Genomic DNA, 17,354 nt, shown 5'->3' with positions numbered 1-17,354 from the left:
TATCATGAACACCGCTGCACAAATCTGTAGAGCACATCGCTGTCAATGTCAGACATCCACCTTCAAAAAAATTATTAGCAAGCATTTAAGGGGCCTAACTAATAATGGAGCTGGCCCAAATGTAATTTTTTGAGCTCGATAGTAATTAAGAGCGAATAATCTAAGCTTCGCCCCCCGCTCAGTGGTCCCGTTATGACGATTGTTTAAATGTGTGTTTATAAGCATGCTGTAATTTCACAAGCTACAGCTATGTATTTAATAGACAGAAGCAGAACAGCAGAAGGATAAATGCCCAATAAGTTCGGCTGAGTGAGTGGAGATCGGATGGGGGAGAGATAACGGTGGCATGGTTGCGCAAGTCTGTGTGCATGTGTGAGAGAGACAGGGAGAAAGAGAGAGCGCTCCGTTTATTTATTCTCACAGCTAGGCTAAATAAGTGATTATTACAAAATCTTTGTTTTTAACTTTGTTATGGCAAGGCTAGCAGACCCAAGTACAGGACAAAATATTTATTGCAGGTTAAAAGGATCGGATATTGAGCAGTGGAAGAGCGAGGCAGAGTGAAAATAGATGTGTGCCGAACCGGGTTGGGGGCTGCTGTACAGATCAAGGGGAACCGTAGCTGACAGTCAAGAGTGAGAGAGTCTGATCCGAGCAGGTCCAGAGCAGAATCCGGGAATAGTTTAGCCGGTCCGGGGTCCAGGCGGAGAGCGCACGGGATGAGCGTATTTTCGGTAGTGGAACTAAATCTAACATGTTATTATGCAAAATTCACTTTTAACTTTAATTATAGCGACTAAATGCTCTTCTTCTACAATCGGCCTAATATAATTAGGCTTATTTAAATGCATTCATTATGTTGTTGTTTGTTTGTTTCAAGCCTACAGTTTACTGATTAATTTTAAAATGTAGGAAATTTGACTGTTTTGATCTGTAATGAAATTAAGCAATTGTAAAATTAATAAACACCATAACATCCACACTACTGCTGTCATCACTCAGTTTAAAGTGCTCACACACAGCTGAGAGCTTCATTTCGTTTTCCCTTTGATGTGAACTGGAGCGTTACGTTCACTGCTGTTGGCGGAGGTCAGGCACGCGAAAAAACCCATTAATAATAGAATCTCTTAATTGAAAATCGAATGTGTACCCAACGGTCAAATATTCGAATATTCGGGTCCAGCCCTAGCTAATAATGATAGCAATGTTAACATTAGAATATAGCTTCTGTGGGAAACACTGTCTTGATAGAAAACAGGTGTATGAGTTGGTTAATACTTTTTATTACTTACCAGTGTAAATCTGGAGAAAGAATTGTGGTTGTCTGCATTTTATTTGCTACACGATACAGAAATGCTCTATATATGTTCAGTCATCATTACCTGGAAGGGAGACTTATTTTTTCAGTCTAATGAAGGTGCCTGCTGTCTGTCTGTGACCACAGTCATTGCCATAGGGATAACACTGACCGTAAGAAAGCAGCCTGTGACTTGGACACACAGAATGTAAACTACAGCACACATTTCCTTTTGAGCCACCGTCTCCTTATCTAAAAGCATGAACACATATCTTGTGTTTCACCTTGGCTTGCTAAATGAGCTAGCAAACAGACATCCCCCAGGGAAAGTACATCTGCTAACTTCATCTTGCAGGACATATAGCTAGTTTGCTAGTCAGCTGTAAGATTTTGAACAGCTTAACAAATACCTACACATCTTAAAAGTTCCTCTCAGATGTGAAATTGTGTTGGTCATCTTTTGATATCTGCCCTTGGCTGGTAAGCTACAGTTACCAGGGGCAGCTTGTTTACTGTGTGTTTATTGGATCTCCGCCACTGCAGGCTCAGCTGTCAGTCAAACATGTACACTGGCCCGCCCATTCAGAAGTCTAGAGGCTAAAGAAGCATTTCTGGTTTATCTCCAATGACATTTTGCTTCTTTCAATGATTAAAAAGTTTAAAAAGAGGACAGTAAATGCATTTATGGACGTTCAATGTGGATTAGACGGAAGGACAAGTTTCACCACACTTATATTCCACTGACTGGTAAGTGTGTAAGATAGCGTGGGTAAATTGAAAGACTAAGCATCCCAGCTCACTTACTCTGATAGTGACCTTACAATAATATACAACAACCTGTAACCTACAATGACCTTACAATAATATACAACAACCTGTTTGCAGTGTTTACATAACAGTTGCAATAACTTGAGAATTCTTTCTCTGATTATAAATCACACAGAATTCATGTAAACACTGAACGTTATACACTTCTAATTTTTGCTTTCTACTTCCCACACATGACCCCTGGCCTATACATACAAAAAATCAAGTGAGAGAGCAAAAAGTCTCAGCACATGAACACCATTTCAATTATGGGCCTTCGATGACATGAATATACATGCCTGGACCAATTCATGTTCTGTGCACAGCTGGACAGCTGCAGGGAATCAAAGGCACGAACATAAAGGGAGGGGGACAAGAGTGTGTACTGCTGCTACACCCTCAAAGGAGTATGTTGTCACTGAGAGGAGGAGATGTCTGATGAAGGAACACCTGGCTAGGGAGAGGCCCAAATCTGCTGAACCCTCATGGTTAGTGCACCTTTGTATTTAAACAACACAACAAAGAGACCTGCTTCTATACTGTACTAGATTTGCAATGGCGAAGTTAACACAGAAGGACTTGTTTAGGCCGCTGAGGTGTGCGTGAGTGAATTAGCAAGCGAGAGAGAGAGAGACAGAGAGAGGGGCGTGCAGACTTACAGTATGTCAGACAACAAGGTCAGCCCATCCCAGGAGAGGTGTTGGCTTTCTAACAGAGTACAGCTACTTGAAACCAAGGTCACTGCTCTGTGGCTGTGATCAGGACAGGAGAGTGGGGCCAGACAAGGACCGCTTTGCCACATGGCCTATGTATAGGTTTGATGTGTTGTGCAGGTTGACTTGATTGCGTAACCGCGTGTTTCATAGGTCTGTTTGTATATGTGTGCATGCCTGCCTTCAAATTGATGGAATTCAGATCACTGGCAGAAAATAAATAAATAAATGAATGAATGAATGAATGAATGAATGAATGAATGAATGAATGACATACCCAAGCCCATTCAGGGCTGAATTTCCTGAAACCAGATGCCTTTCTGACATAAACAAATCAGTCCATTATTGTTACCATTATGGCTAGAAACAGTAGAGTAGGGATCTTAGCTGCTCTCTGCACTCATTCTACCTTTAATGCGTGGTTTGACTGCTTTCCTAGAAATAGAGACCCATTCAATAGCATTGCACTCTCATACGACAAAAAGGTTTTCCTGCAGAAACTCGACACAATTAAACATACGGTTAAGTTTAGCAATTCAAACTATAGCTGCTAATCCAGGGTGAGCTCTTACACACTGATGTGGCGACATAAAACTATATAACGCAGTATGTGTCCCTTTGTTTTATCTGTCTACTGTCTTCAGTTTTGTCCTGGGTAGATGGAGGTATTAGCAAGAAAGAAGGAATGATGAGATGCTTTGCAGTCAACTTCATTAAAATATATAACCTTAAACTAAACATGCCAATATTCAAAACTTTGGAACACCTTAAAGCAGATGGTTTATTTTCATTTGGCGCACTGTACTTCTGCACAGTCATTTTTTTTTAGTTACATACATGGTATTACAAATGCCAAAGATACATGTATTCTAGCAAACTATATTGACAGATCTGTGAAAGTATGTGTCCTTGTTTGTGATTCTAGGAGCAATAGGGACATGTTGAGAGCTGGAAAACATGAATAAGATTTGTATTTGTACACACTATCAACAACCCCAACATTTGTATCAGTGCACACCATCCACAGGAGCTGGATGAGGCCTGTTGGATGTTATTGGATGGACAAACAAAACCAAACCGTGTGAGAAGGGAGGGCTTCTTTAATGTTATCTTATCCTCCCCCACCTTGGACAACGGCCTAGCAGCTCTAAACTTAGCCGTTACATCTAAACAGTCTTTGGTGTAGCAACTACTCTTTGATGGGAACTTGGCTCATGGCTGACACACTGAAAGCACAGTCAAGCTCGTCTCCAAATGCACGAGATGAAGCCAAGATGGTATACAAATGTAAAGTCGAGATGCGCAGTGCTAGACTGTCACCACTTTTACATTTGTAGTATTGGGATGAAGCTTTTATCAAAAGTGACAACGAAGCAGCACCACTACACCTATAGAATAAACTATATTATAGTTCACCAATATTAAGTGTAGGGTTAAGGAATAACATTCATCAATTTCAGCACAATATTATATAATAATGATAATGATATATCGAAATGATGTTATCACGTTGTGGGAATATTTTGGGTTTGTATATTGAAGAATTTAACTATACTGACCCAATCTGTATTTTATTACTTATAACAAGTGCATGACAAGAAAAATGTGAAGATAAATTAATCACATGGCTGAGCCACACTGAATAAAAAGAAATAAAATAAAAGCTGCTGTATATACCGAAGTGATGTTAAAGATGAATCAGAATTACAAGAAGAGACGGTAGCGGATATGACTGAATAAGGAGACTGCGACATGTGACTGTAGTTTTTTCTAAAATACAGGGTTCCAGTTGATGAGAGAATAAGTGGTTAGTAGAATACATGGCAATTCATAGACCACCAACGTTATAAAGCAGCAGTGAGTCTAAATCAGTCTAACCATCAGGTACAGATCCTGTTTGTGAGTGCGTGTATTAACATGTACTTAAGCTTGTGGAAAACAGTGATCGGGAAACAACCATGACCTCCCAGCAAGAGCAAAAAAAAAAAAAAAATCTCGATGAAAGCCAACCAACATCCTGTGTTCATGGCTGTGCACAGATACTACAATTTGTATGTATTCTTAGGGGTCCAAGCCAGAGTGGGCTGGGAACCCGCGAATGCAAGACATCGTGGTTGTGCAAAATTTGGTGGTACTCACCCCTAGGTGGCGTTATTCAACCCCCAAAAATTGTTCTTCTATAACCACAAGTCACATTGACATGAATATTGAACCGAATTGTTCAGCATGGTCCCCTCACTACAGGCACCAAGGTTGACCCAAATATGCCCATAGGTGGCTGTTATTGCAGATTAAAGACGTCAAAAAAAAATCCCATTGACTTACATGCATTTTATATCTCCACAACCACAAGTCTGATTGATACCAAATTTGGAGCTATTGTTCTCCATGGGGCCCTAATGACACCTGAAAAATTGCAATTCGGCCTAAAGGTGGTACTATAGTGGAAGCTCAAATACCGTCGGAAAATCCCATTCATTTCAATGGGATTTTGAACCAAGGCACATTTTGCCTCAGAATTACGCGCCACTACATCTCACATTCATTAACCAACTATGCCTACGTGTTTGGGGGATTCTGCCGATTACGATGTTATAACACACGCCTCTGTGCATTGATGTTTTCATTTTGATAAGTCAGGAAAACTGAAAAACCTATTTTAAGTAACTCCTCTGAAGCCACAAGTCCGATCGGCACGAAACTTGGCACAGACCATCTCTTGGCCGAGCCATTAAATGTTTATAGAGGGAATTTTGATCCGACAAAAAACGTCCGAATTATAAGCTAACAAATATTTGCGCAAACGCTAAAAACAGGATGTCACGTCAGATCGTTTGGAATGGCCGATCAGCACCAAACTCGGGGATCTTATCTGCCACGCCCTCCCGAGGGGCTGTGGCGCTATTAATTGGAAATCAAATAACACTCCCATAGACATACATTCATTTCAGATCTCCATAACTGCAAGACCCTATCATTTATAAATCTGCTCATTTATTCTCCACGGGCCCCCCAAGCCAAGGTTGGGCGCCCGGGCCGACTTGCGGGGCCAGGGGGGCAGCTTGCGCTGGGCAACTAAACAAGCACAACTGCTTGCAGTTCTAGTTTTATTTATTTTTAGACAGCCGGAGGGACTTTCGTGTGAATGAAATGTTTATAGTATTGACATTTATTGTCCATTTTATTTCTACGCAAATACTTGCCAATAGGTTTTGCAATGATAGATGACTTGTCTGACCCTTGTACATATATTATTACCTTTGCACAGATATAAATAACCAAAACCCTTCAGAATAATAAACGAGAGAAATACCCAACCTAATTTACTGTGCAAAAATGCAGTATGAACTACATTAACTGTTGCAGCATCATGTTAGTTTGTGACAGGCAATCCAAGAGACAAAAGCTACACAACTTGATGAATATGCTTCTAGCATGATTATAGGCACGCTATTAAAATAATGTTTTGGACACATTATTCACTGAATGTAAGACAGCAAGTGTCTTCTGGTGCCGAGTTACCTTCTGTCTTTATCATTTCACTACTGAACTCCTCTCAACAGTTAAATTCGACAACGCCTAAGACAGAAAAACACAAAAATAAAAGTAAGCCTTGGGCTCAAAGCTGGAAGATGTTGTACATAAAGCTTTTGCCATGTACTGCTATTTCTTCTTTTCACTCTCACGCCTACAAGTTACTTCTACTCACACAGAGCCCTAACTGGTCTGAACCTCTATTACACAGAGCACACTCGCCTCCCTTTTTCCTTCCTACTAGCAGTAGCAGACGGCTAGGTGAGGAAGAGTGTGTGTGTGTGTGTGTGTGTGTGTGTGTGTGTGTGTTCGATTGCACAGGACAACTGCACAAAAACACAGAATTAAGGAATCCTTACAAACCATCTCACAACCTGTGAACCTTGAGAAATGTGACACAGAGCTCTAACTCTCCTCAAATGAACTCTGACCTTCTGTGTCTCCAGAGCATGCTGATGTGGAACCCCATGGGCAAGCAGTAATGCATAGTACTGCATTTCCTTGCTTCCTATCTCCCTGAAACTGTACGACTTACGGGAAACCTCAAATTCCTCTGCCTAAGATGTGAACTCCCTGCCATTCAGCTTGCTATTAGCGTATTTCTCCACACTCCATGCCACAGTGCCTAGCCTGTTCATTGCAAACAGACTCCTTCTATACGACATCAGTATGCAGCCTGCCTGAGGGGGAGGAGGAGGAGCAGCAGAGGGGAGGAAGAAGGGAAGGCTGGGAAAACAAAGCCTCTATAGTAGTCTCTCCAGCCGGGCCAGGCCGAGCCGCACTAGCGGAGGTGAGTTATGTAATGTGACTGGCAGGGCCCACTTCCCTGTTCAGAGCTGCTGCACACACTAATCCCCACTGAAGAACAAGCCCTGCTTTGGAGGCAGAAGAGATAGAAGGGAAGTTGTGAGGAAACCAGTGGAGAAGGTGTGATTACAAGAATTTTAGCCTTTCATCTGCACCAAATAGAACACACAGACACCTCCCCTCTCAGCTCCTCTGCTGAAAGATAACAGTCAGAATGATATCAGCACTGTTGATGGCTGGCTACAGCATACAGAGGAGACACCGCTTTCATACAAAAAGCCTGTGTATGACATGCGATAATGACACAATCAACACACTCTGGCTACTCATACTAGATTAAGAGATAGAACTACATGTAAATAAACAGAGGTCAAAGTTCACACAAGGCCTGACATTGTGGTTCCAAATACATCACTGCTAAACTGTACATTTATAGCAGATATGTATATTTTTCCTATGTGCTACACACGGTTGTCACATTTGCAATGTTGATTTTATATTTATGATTCAATAAAGCAGCTGGTGCAAATGCTCTTGTCTAGTGTGGTAGGACCTCTTTATTCAGTCGTTATAAAAAGTTAATGCTTATTATGCAACAGCTTCTGCTCTACATTGTCTTATTCAAGCGTTTCAGTAATAGAGCATAGAAGAATATACGTGTGAAAGGGCTTCTAGTCACCACTAATATCTACTAGACTGGTACATTGTAGTGGCTCTATATTCACGCTTTCATGCCAAAGCAGAGCACTGTCAAACCCACATAAAAACCAAGATAGGGACGCAGGTAGTCAGATATGGCATGAGCTTAATGAGGCTGAGGGGAAGTGGCACGAGTACATAGTGAAAGAGAAACACACAGTGAAGAAAAGGACAAGTGATCAACAGGCACCTCAGCCAGTTCTGCCAACCATGGAGACTAGAGATGGAGGATTTAAAGCAGTTAAAAATAAAAGTCTGATTCTGATTTACTTAGCTGCTTGCCTGGAAAGCATGTGACTGGTATCACATGAGGAGAGGGAGGAGGAGAGTGGCAGAGGGTTTGTGTGTATCCAGCCCCCATAGGCACACACGTACACAGCATGTATTCCACTCCTGGCACCATAATAAGCTTTGTGATCAGTTTCCTTGGTTTCCACTGACAGTAAGCAGATATAGGCAGCTCGGAGAGGTAAACAGTAGCAGCTCTTGCTGGTGCACAGCCACAGGCACACAGACACAAGAGAGGAAGAGGGTCAGCGAAAAAGCGGGATGGAGATGAATTTGTGCAGAAGAAGAAGGGGATGAGCTGGTGTTGCAGCTGTTTGTTAAGGCTAGTTTGAAAAAATGTGTTTCAATGATCCAGTATCTATTCTTAAAATCCCAAGATCAACCTTTTCTCAGAAAACGTGCCCAAGCTGGCTATATTAGCAGGCTTGAGTCATGACATTCCCGTAAAGCTGTGGCATGAATAAACAGTTAGTGTTTACGAACCGGCTGCAGTTTACAGGACTATCGTGACCTGAGATGGTAAGCCGACTGGGGCTATTTCATAACCAATCTAATGATTGCTTCTATGAGAGGGATAAAACTGATAAAAAGATGTTGTACGCTGATCTGAGCCCAAATTGTGTTGGCTAAAGAGATGTCAACTCTGGCTACGAGATGTCAAGCCGTGCAAATAGACTGAACGGTGTGTGGATTCTACTTTACTCAGTCTGCCCATGCCGGATAGCTAACAGCTGCCTGCATAAATATGATACAGACAGGCCATTTGTTGCTATAGGGGATAGCTAGCACACATTTTAATCTATGCATATTGAAAAATACATAAGTGGTGCAGGTCTTCTATTATTCTTGGTCAATTGTTTTGCACATTTACAACTTAAAAAATGTAGATGTGTCATATTTTTGTCGTTTTGCAGTTGGTAAAGACGACAAATCATTTGTCCACAGCTTTTAAACCAGAAAATGTGTTTGCTATTTACACAATTTATACATTCAAGGAAACAGCAGCGTTGTTTGCTTGTTTAATGTATATGAAAGTTAACTTGCTCGGATATATTGACACACCTTTGCAATGAATGCAATCCATGATAGCAACAATCAGGTAAAATCTGCTTGTTTGACAGAAATTTGAACAACTGTCCTTTATTAAGCTGTGGCTTGAATACTTTGACAGTAGTTAGATTGGTGTGGAACTTTGCTTGCACTGCTTTTGCACTACATTGTTAACTAGTGTGACATTAAGATGTACAGTTAATGTGGACATTCATAATCTAGAATTTCTGATCAAAGCTTTCACTGACAGGAATATGCATTTTAGCATCTGCAGTGCATGTGTGAGTGAGACAGAGATGGGGTAATGGAGGGCTTTTGTTGGACACATGTTAGTTCTGCATTACAGAAGCTGTGACCTACTTTTCACAGTCTAACACACACACACGTGCGCGCACAGACATAGACACAGCCTCTGACAAAGGGACAGGAAAGCAGAGGTTAGGCATGCACTAAGCCTTGTTCTTAATAGATGCATTCCAGTGGATAGAGTTCAATGCTGCTGTGCTTTCAGCCTGCCTGTTGGTACAAGCAACTCCTGCACACACAGTCTCCTGCATGACTAACAATAAAGGGTAGAGCCTGATGCTTGTAGTATTTAAGCACAATGTATACGAGTACGCTCAAGCACAGAGTCTTTCGTCACACTTCAAAAAGAAAGAGAAAAATAACCCACTACATTGGTTGTTTGGTTAAACAAGAAATACTGAGCTATCTGATGTTCCATTATTGTAATGATGTCATTCGCTAAGCTAAACAATTAACAAATATGCAATTCAAAATACATGTTTTCATATGTCACATGGTTGACACGACCATAAACTCCATTCCACAAAGCAAAAAAGGAGGGGCCAATATTCCTTATATAGTAAAATTATGAACGCATGTATTCATAAGAATGCCCACACATACACACACCATAAAGTACCGCATACCATGTATTTTGATGCCAGCACAAACAGATAGACCCCAAAAAAGCCAAAAAAACATATTTTTAAGAAACAAGTGCTTTAGTAATAGTGTTCCAATGAAAGCAGCTTTTACAAGGGTAGAGTCAAGTCATCAAGTCTGCTGGTTATAGTTTCAAAAAGATGTTATTAGTCAACATACCGATTCCATGGCTGTGGGAGAATGTCAGTGGGCTAAAATCCAACTAGAAAAACACCTGCTGCAGAGTCCAGAGAATCCTGAAAAACAAGAAGAAAACAAAACCAAGCATTAATTACTAGGACAGCACAGGTTTCACATTCCTTACAGATGGGTATTGGTGTGGATGCAGAGGGTCATGTTTCTCCTCCCAGTATCAGTTCCTCCATAATATGCTGGCATGCTGAGAAAGGCTGATGGAAGAACAGGATACAGAGGCATTAACATGAACTGAGGCATTTGGTCCTTTTCGTTCCCTCGACCCAACACTTGGCACTCCAAATCTTGTCTTTATCCAAAATAACATAGCTCTGTATCACAGACCTGTGCTTTGTCCTCTCCTGAATCATATGTACGGAGCCCACATCTCAATGTGAAGTAGGTATAGACAAATTATTGGTTTACCAATATTTTTGGTTTTAAACTTCCTTATAGGAATGCAGACAATCACAAGTTGTCTTTTTTGTGACAGAGCATGAAACCATGACAAATGGTACCAGCTGTAGATTGTGCACACAAAATAGATTCAACAACATTCGATTCAGCCATTAATAAACAGCCTGTATTTTGTCGTGTGTGGCAAAGAGATGGAGACACATTAATTTAGTAAAGCCAACAAGCCGAATAGCGTTGAACAACTGCTCAAAGCAGCAAGTTATATTTTTTTTATACTTATGTTTAATGGACTGTAAAAGTAGCACATATACAGAGGACACCTCAAGTCAGTGAACTGAAAGTCAGTGACAGTCTCACAGCAATATTTAGCTAGGTTAGTTTACCTTATGTAACATAAGCCACTAGTCATAGCCAAATACCAAAGACTATAAGCAGCAAATCAGTAGAAGATTTAGCTTGGTTGTCCCAAATACATTTCCATATCTGGTCCACAATAAGCAGCCAAATGGAGCAAAAGAAGCCCCTACCTAACCAGCTAAAGCCCAGCATCCCAGTCATGCTCATGTTCCTAACCTTCCTGGCTGGTCGCCCTCCCCCCAATCCCTTTCCAAGTATGAGGACAGGGGTTTATCTGGATTTGGGAGGGGAGGGAGGGGGAGGGGAGGGGGTATTTAACAGAGGACCAGTGTTGGGCTACACTGGTGACACTCCATTGATTATGGGACTCCCCATAAGTGTAATGAAGACTAACAGTCAGCAGCAGCTAGATGTCAAGTCTTCCACTATTTAAAAAGACAGTACTTGTAGCACCAGAACTGCATTTTGTGCAGATAAATGTGCAAGTGTTTATTTATTATTTGTAAGTGCTCATTTATATATCTGCTACAACATAATATCAAACAGGACCTGTGTGGAGGATTTTACAGGATAGAGTACAAAGGCAAGCAGGGTGGCAGGTGGGTACGTGGGACAGGATTAAGGCCAGACCTCACTGGGATGGCCTAAGTGGTAAGGAGGATGATGGTTAGATGCGTATTTGTGTTTGTACTTGAGTGGAACCTGTGGGGTTTTCCCAGCGGGAAGCACAGGATTGACGGATTGTTATAATCCAGCTAGGGAACAGAACACTACCCTCCCAACAGAGTTTTGGAAACAGTATACAGACAATCCCCCTTGATGATCACCTACAAAAACAGACAAGAATTGTATTTAAAAAGCATGTCTACACTAATGAGCATAACACTGTAAATCCAAAAACTTTAGGAAGACCAAGTTTAGTCTCCAAATTAGGGATAATAGATAGACAAGAAGGCATAAGCAGTAAGTCACGCCTTTATTACAAAGTTTCCATTTCTATCATTTCCTAACATAAAGACGTGCTAGCAAGCAAACCATGGGACAGTCAAGTATTATTGTACAATGAAAATGTTTACATTGACAGTAAAGGGAGTGACACAAGTGGAGCCGCTTTGAGTAAGAAAACTAATCACCTATTGTCTATTTCAGTGACAATTTCACAGGTGTACCAAGCCTCTTAAGAGTTGCTAATGGTTGAAAATTGCTTTTAAACTTTGATATGTTGTTATTACAGAGGATTGAGAAAGGTGGTGCTTATCCTGTAAGTTTTCCTCCTACAGGAGATCCGGACTGACATTTGTTTTCATTTTACTTTACAAAACCTTGTAAAAGTGTGTTGTATAGTGCCATACACTAAAAAAATACACATCAAGAGTCAATTGCAACAGGTTTTCGCAAGGTAAAACTTAAAGTGATTACTAAGTCTCCTACATCAGAATTGGGATGGCTGTGTCCCACCGTTTCTGTAACTTTACAAAACAAACAATACGACATTTACGCTCACTTAACAGTGACTGGCCAGCTGTGCAGAGGTGACAAAGGAGGCAGGTCTGAACTTCTCCCTTAAGATCCTTTTTTCATTCCTTACATAACAATGTCTGCCACTTTCGTGTGTACAGCTAAGTGCAACACTATGAATACCTTCCAGGAGAGAATGTCTTAAAATGTCTGCAGTTATCCACATGAATGACTTTTCACTCTGCTTTCTAGTATGGACATTCAGAAGAGATCTAGTTGTTTTCAATCACAACCTGACTCTTATAGTTCCCCACCAATGTGATCCTTATATTTATTAAAATGGTAACAATTTCAGTGAAACATCCCGGTAGTAACACTTAAGTTTCTACCAAATGCTGTTGCATGCACACATTAATTGAACAAATTACTATGCCACTGTTAATTGTAGTACGTGTCAAACAGAACTCTGTTTAGGAAGAAATTTCCAACAAACCCAATATGTTTACAGGGCTGGAGTGGTTTCATACGGGATGGCATTGACAGGCTCTTTAGTAACGGTTGCTTCATAGCTAATTAGCTTCGACTAAGCTACACCATGAGAGAATGAGAGGGTGATACGTGTGTAGCACACACAAAACACTGCTGACAGGCCAAATTTACACAGAACATCAATTATATCCTCGATCAGATCAGTCATTAGAAAAGACAATAAAATGCATGCACAAGTCTGTCCACGCTGGCAGATATAATTCCAATATAATCTATATAAGCTATGTAATATTTGTGCAAAAGACTATTGCCGTAGAGCTGGTGAAAAGGTCAGAGACGAAGGGGCAATCCCTTGCCCAAAGTTGGGCTCCATTTGAGCAAGCCTTATGTCAAAGCGCTGTCTCCACCCTATGTGGAGCTGAGGCAAAAACATTCAGCATTGCCATGCCTAATTCTGCATCACCATCACATTATGTCTGGCCATTCAATTCTTTTGGATGTTTACTGGACATGTCCCTGTTTTCTAACAGCTGAAATATCAGCAGTGTGTTAAAGAACATTTTGCTGAGCCCATCACAGCATTGGAGGTGTTTGCTATTTATTGGTTTTTATTTATTGGTGAGAAACTGATAAGTTTGTAAGCCACAGGGCAGTGAGTTAGCACGTGTGTAGTCAACGGAGCTGCCTAACCAGCTCTTCAAAACACTGCTGTAAGTGAGAGCGCTGGTTTTAACAGTGACCTTCCACAAGAATCAGAGGGTGTCTTTGGTGCTTGCAGACATGATTGCAGATAAGGATAAATCTCTTCACTGGAGCTTAGAGAATGGCACAGCACTAGAGTGACTGAAGGATTTTGGTTGCAGCAAAGCAGGACCAATTGCTAATTAGTTTTGCTTACCTAACCGTTGTAATAGCGGTATCAACACTGCAAATGTCCTACTATTTTAACCTACTATGGTAGAGACCCCCGTGCGCGCCGATGTCTAGCATGCAAAGATTTGGTATCAGGCTTTTGAGATGAGGGGACACCCGGAGATGACTGGCAAAGGAAGACGTTAGATATTATGTAAAGGTGTAATTGGTATAATAGACGCATCAAATCCAGCCAACAAGGCTTCCTGGTGGGCCAAACAATAGAATAGAAGACTGCTGATTCCATGTGCAAGACCGGTGGTGACACATGGCGTTAGTATGTGTGCAGAAGAGGGAGAACTCCCCTGGGTACTGTGGGATTAAGGAGGAGACAGGAGCTCTAATGCTGCCTTCATGACACAGACATCTTTTGTCCTGCTTCTGTCATTTGGCATCTGATTACAGGAAGACCAAAACTGTACCAGAAGACAAACTGGTATCACAGCTGCTTCTATATAGGAAATGTGGACCATAACACAAACACGCCAGTGCCCCACAAGGCTATAGAGCATGTCTCTAGTCAGTCCCGTGTCTGGCTATCCTATCAGAGAACTGATCAGAGCCAGCTGAAAGGCGAGCTGGAACAACAGCACTGACCTCTGTCTGATTTCATAAAGCGTGTCACAGGGCTCGTACACATCATGCAGGGACATTCACACTCACACTGCAGTTTTTGCAGCACAGTAGATAATCTCAAACAAAATTCACAGTCTAGCTGAATTTTGTGGAGTTCATAGGCAGGACACAGTAAGCACAGATTTAGAAATATTGGCAGAGAATCTCAGCAAGAAAAAAAACAACTAACATGTAGTACAGTATGGCTTGATGAAATGAAGCATGTTTACCTAAAGCAGTCTGGTGATAAACATCTGCAATAATAAATTAGCTTACAGTTATGTGGTATGCTGTCCAATTAATGGCAATGTAGTAAACTCAAGTACAATCACATCAATCAAAATGAGCCTATGGTTCTGCTCAGACCAACCATAGCCCTGTGTGACACAACAAAGCCTTTTTATTGATTTAAACGAGGCCATTCTGACAACGCAGAGGGGGTGCCAATGCAGATGGCTCCAGCAGAAAAACGAAGGGCCGTCAGGCATAAAAATAAAACATGGCTCACTTTTGTTGGAACTTTACCTGACGTCACTGGGCAATGTGCTGCTTTGACCAATCAAATAAGTGGATCCTCATGGTCGATTACTTACATGAACTCTCTATTTCTACCGTTTACCACATAATCACTGCGATGAAAGATAGAAATAAATGTGTTCCTGAGCAGTAAAAACTTTCCTCATTATGTTATAAACATCTATGCAGTGTCCGAAATGCAAACTCATGGATCTATATTCAAAATGGACTTCATGGTTTATATCTTATTATCTCACCAGTATCTGAAAAAACACCCTCCCATCAAAAAAATGAAATTTTTCAAAATTTGTCAAATTTGTCAGTTTAGACTGTTCAATTTCGCTGTGACAAACCTTATACTGTAAGACTGTATGTTAGCCTGATGGAGGGTACAGTGCCTACAGTATCTGGGGGGACTGGCTGTCACTAGAGATGTGATGGTGAGCCCACCCCTATATTGAGTCTGAGCACTAAACTAAATAAACAATAGGAAGCAACAGCAGCTCAATATACCAGCCTGGGTTCGGCCTGCAGTATGTCAAAGCATCAGATATCGGAGCTTATTGTAATATCTTCACTAATTAGATTCAGTCATCTGCTTCTCTATGCTCAAACACTGGAGGGGAAATCTGACACTGGAGGGTGTGGGGAGACAGCTGGGGGGAGGAGGAGGGGGCAGGAGGAGGAGAGAGAAAAAGGAGATGCACACCACACCTCTCCCCTTCAAAAACATTTACATTATTGATAAAGCCTAGCTTCTACAGGGAGGGACCACAGAACACTGATCCTTCATATCTCCTGCATGAGCAACCAACACAGACAGTCAGTCACACTAGAGCGAGATAAAGCATCGGCATTGTAGACGGCAATAAGAGGTAATAAAAAAGCAAATGCAGAGGAGAGGATGAGAAGGGTGAAAGTGGGAGCAGGGAGTTATGGAAAAAAACTGTCAAGATAACAAAGATAAAAAGGTGAGTCTGTCAGATGGCTGGGAGGATGGATACCAACTTTACAACAAACCAGCTAAATAAAAGCCTGATATTAAATGAAGGGGTGTGTGTGTGTGCGCGGGGGGGGGGGGGCTGCAATGAGAAGACAGCAGCAGCAGTACTCGTGACACAGTTAGCGACAGCGCTCGTATGTTCGGCACAGCCATGGCGCGGCAAGCATAGCTCACTCGCTCACTTCCCCTTGCTATGAATCTTCTGCTGTTGTCAAGGTAACAAGCTCTCTGGACTGGGTAGAAAATCTTCACATTCAAAAGATGTCTTTTCAAATGCTGGCCTCAACTCGAAACGTGCATGTGTTTTCAATATACAGTCTGTGCACTGTATCGTCAGCTTGGCTGTGCAACTGAGGCAAACACTTTTCCATTTTCCACGGAATTTAAACATCCCCCAATAAATAACACTGGAAGCGTTTTCTCTGATGTCGCTGGGATGAACTTGAAGGACATCAATGACAATATAGTAGTTGGAACGTTCATAGTAGTGCTATTCAGAGGTGCTTCATTAGAATTAATCAATTAGCCTAAAATAATCCTAGGCCCCATCAACAGGTCAAAAGCTACACAAAAGTCTCTTGCCTATATAGTAAATATCCTATCGAAGTAGGTGAAACACCGTTATCCATCACTGAGATTCATATAAATAAAAAGTTAAACTAAGTTGTGCACATATGTTATGACCAATTACAACTCCGGCTGGGACAAATATAGTGCAATTTTGCAAGATTTGTTGCATGTTAAGTCTGTTATGTTCTGACAAAGTCCAATTTAAAGATTATAAACTGAACTCTTAAAATGAATATGTAACATTATCACAGCTTAACAAATATACTCACAATGTGGAACACTAACATTCAATGTTCAGAATAGGATGCTCAATACATATTAGCATGTAGCAGTACACATACTGTCATAGTTTAATACATATGATTGATATCTTCACCACATGCAGAAATCCAGTGAAGCACCCAGCTCAATTATCAAATACAATGCAGGATAGAACTAACATTTAGAAATCCTTTTGAAATGACTTAAATACTGTCAATAATACAGACACTCCTCTTTCTAGTAAACTAATAAGAAGATGCTATATTGAGCTGATGTACTGTAGTGTACGTTAAGACTAGTAAAAAAGTAAACTCCTGATGATGAAGGTGAGCCAGACCACATGGACGAAGCTGTGCGCACATCATCTCCATTCAGCCCACTAACAAGTGTTATCAGGTCCTCCAGCAAGAATCTATGGAAGAAAGGCACTTAATCCCAA

General features: G+C 41.2%; 1 protein-coding gene across 2 annotated transcripts in view; it reads right to left on the bottom strand.

Moving 5' to 3' along the window:
* ankrd11 (ankyrin repeat domain 11) overlaps positions 1-17,354 on the bottom strand; it is a 121,732-nt gene that overhangs the window by 76,250 nt on the left and 28,128 nt on the right. For both annotated transcript variants that reach the window (XM_046032017.1, XM_046032018.1), the window contains exon 2: positions 10,303-10,379. The gene's annotated coding sequence lies outside the window, so the exon portion shown is untranslated. The remainder of the gene's footprint in view (positions 1-10,302; positions 10,380-17,354) is intronic.

Source organism: Micropterus dolomieu, linkage group LG20 (assembly GCF_021292245.1).
Source record: "Micropterus dolomieu isolate WLL.071019.BEF.003 ecotype Adirondacks linkage group LG20, ASM2129224v1, whole genome shotgun sequence".
NCBI classification, from domain to species: domain Eukaryota; kingdom Metazoa; phylum Chordata; class Actinopteri; order Centrarchiformes; family Centrarchidae; genus Micropterus; species Micropterus dolomieu.
This window is presented reverse-complemented; position numbering and strand designations above follow the sequence as displayed.